At 62.4% G+C, this 2,702-nt stretch overlaps 1 non-coding gene across 1 annotated transcript; it reads left to right on the plus strand.

The window, feature by feature from the left end:
• Positions 1-2,042: 2,042 nt before the first annotated feature.
• LOC120402479 lies at positions 2,043-2,206 on the plus strand. Its single transcript, XR_005597260.1, has one exon. It is a non-coding gene; the product is annotated as a U1 spliceosomal RNA (small nuclear RNA).
• Positions 2,207-2,702: the final 496 nt, after the last annotated feature.

Here is a 2,702-nt window from a genome sequence, read left to right on the forward strand (position 1 = left end):
CTAGCCCCTCACTATTTGGTCCGGCCCCGCGAGCGACGCCAGGCACCAGCCTTGTTATGTTTTTTTAAACAAGCCCCTTTGTATTTGCTGCCCCACAATGAGCTCCCCATAAACATCCCAGAATGCTACCATGGTGGCCCCTTTGGGTGCCACTCCAGGCACGAGCGGCTCCGCCGACCCCATGTGGCAGGGTCATAGGAGAAGTGAAGAGTCTGCTCCGGAGGGAGGTGTGGTGATGACATTCAGTAACACAAAGAACCTCTGCACTCCAGGGCTGCCCCTGAGAGAGGTGCCAACTTTCTGTTTTCTCTGGGGTGCTCGAACCATGCTCCCCTCAGCTCTGATAGTCCCCCTCAATCCTGACCCGCAGCCCCTGCTAGCCCAGCCCTGGGCTCCCCTCAGCTCTGAGTCCCCCATCAGTACTGACCAGCAGCCCCTGCTAGCCCAGCCCTGGGCTCCCCCCAGCTCTGATAGTCCCCCCTCAATCCTGACCCGCAGCCCCTGCTAGCCCAGCCCTGGGCTCCCCTCAGCTCTGACAGTGCCCCTCACTCCCGACCCACAGCCCTTGCTTTCCCAGCCCTGGGCTCCCCTCCACTCTGACAGTGCCCCTCAATACTGACCCACAGCCCCCTGCTAGCCTGGCCCTAACTCGTGACCTGCAGCCCCTCCTGTTCTCATCAGAGCCCTGTTTTTCTGATGTGCCTGCATGTGGCTCAGGAGGGGTCCCCCCACCCCTGCTCCCATCTCCAAGCCTGGGTGTTGCCCATCCTCAGCCCCCCCACCCCACCCCGCTGAGCCCTTTACTCCCAGTGACTCTGGAGTCCAAAGGCCACGAGGAGTGGGGTGCAGGGCCCCTGTTCATGCCCACTGCCCAGCCTGGTTGGGGTAGGGGGCAGAGGTTATTCCAGCAGCTGCCTCCTTATCTCTCTGGCAGGGGCGAGGGCGGGAGGGAGAAACCAGAGCCAGTCCCTTTATGGCACCATAGAAACCAGGCTGGGGCTGGCGCTGGGGCTGGGTCTAGCATGAGGCAGAGCTGGGCAGGGTGGGGGAAACCTGCTGCCCCCGGCACCTGCCCCCAAACCCCCTGCCCGGGTTCTGACTCCCAGTGGGATGATGCCTGGGGACAAGGGGAGCTCCCCCCACCCCAACCCCACACCAGTCGGGATTCCTTGGGCCCAGGGAGGAGCCAGCTGCTGCTCTGCCGGGGATTAGCCGTGCCTGGCACCAGGGAGGGGCCAGCTGGTGCTCGGAGCCCTGCCCTCGCTCGTTCCCCCTGGAGCCAGCTCAGGCCTGGGAGGGGCTGTCCACACACACAGACTGGGGGTGCCGGGAGCTGGGGGAGCTGAGTTGGAGAGTGACCTCTCCCTAGTGCGGGGGCTCCAACGCAGCCTGTCCTCCTGCGGGGGGTGGGGCGGTAGAGAGTGATGGGTGCTGCCCCTGGGGGGGGGGTCAAACCTGTGGCCCCCCCAGCAGTTGTAACCCCTTGGGTGCCAGGCTTGTCCAGGCTGCAGGGCATGTTCCTGTAGGGCGGGGAGTGGGGACAGCACTGGGGTCTGGGTCACGCCCCCAGGTGACCCCCAAATGCTGTTGGGGGCTGAGGAGCTGCCCCGCCCCCATGACTGTGCCAGAGGGGGGCAAGGTTCCCCGGCTGCGCTGAGATCTCCCCGCCACCCTGGCTCGACCCTCCCCCCCCGGGTTAGTCCCCCATAGCGCTGAAGAGCCGGGCTCGGCCAGGGGAGAGCACCTGGCCCGGGCACACAGGGGGTGGGGCCCGACCGGAGGGGCAGAGCCCCGTGAGCAGGTATTCAGATCTGTGTGCGAGCAGAGCATTGTGGGAGCAAAGGCAGGCTGCCCAGCAGGGCCCGAATTTGGCAGAGAGAGCTCGGCGTGGAGAAGGAAGGAGCCCCGGGGGCCGCGGCGAGGCAGCTCTCGTCAGTGGGGGCCAGTGTGGGTGAGGCCGGCAGTCGGGGCGCGGCGGGCCGCACCGTGGTTTATAGGTGTGGGGCGAGTGAGGGCGGGAGGTGGCTGGGCGGTAGGAGCTCATACTTACCTGGCAGGGGAGAGACCATGATCATGAAGGTGGTTTTCTTAGGGTGAGGTTCATCTATTGCACTGTGGGTGTGCTGACCCCTGCAATTTCCCCGAATGCGGGAGACTTGACTGCATAATTTGTGGTAGTGGGGGACTGTGTTTGTGCTCTTCCCTAGCGATTGGTTAATAACAGACAAATCAGTGTTGGAGGGGGGTGTTTGTAGCATTCTACCTACTGTGCTTTAGGCTTCGCTGCTCTTTTTGCTGTAGGTTTGTGGCTTTTTGCCTCTTTTACGTTGCTACTTTCTTTTTCACATTTCCCGGGGGGGTTGGCTCCTGTGCTCTCTTTTCCTCTCACTATAGCTGCGTTTCTGTCTCTCTGTGTCCTTTACTGCCTGCATCCCTTTAAGCCTCGTCTCTTCCTCTTGGGCTCTTCTTTCCCAAAGGTCTTTTCAAAACCTGCCTTTCATCTGCTCTCTGGCAAATATTCTCTCTCTTGGGACCAACCATCTTGCTGGGACAGACGCTAGGCTAGGCTGGCACCACCCTGGGGTGGCGGAGGTTTTTCCATGGCTTTAGGCCCTCCAGCTCCCCAAATGCCATTTGCTGCACTGGATCCACTAACTGCTGGAGGGGGGGTAGGGGCCCCTTCCCCCCAACACATCCAACTG

This window comes from Mauremys reevesii, linkage group 3 (assembly GCF_016161935.1).
Source record: "Mauremys reevesii isolate NIE-2019 linkage group 3, ASM1616193v1, whole genome shotgun sequence".
NCBI lineage: Eukaryota > Metazoa > Chordata > Testudines > Geoemydidae > Mauremys > Mauremys reevesii.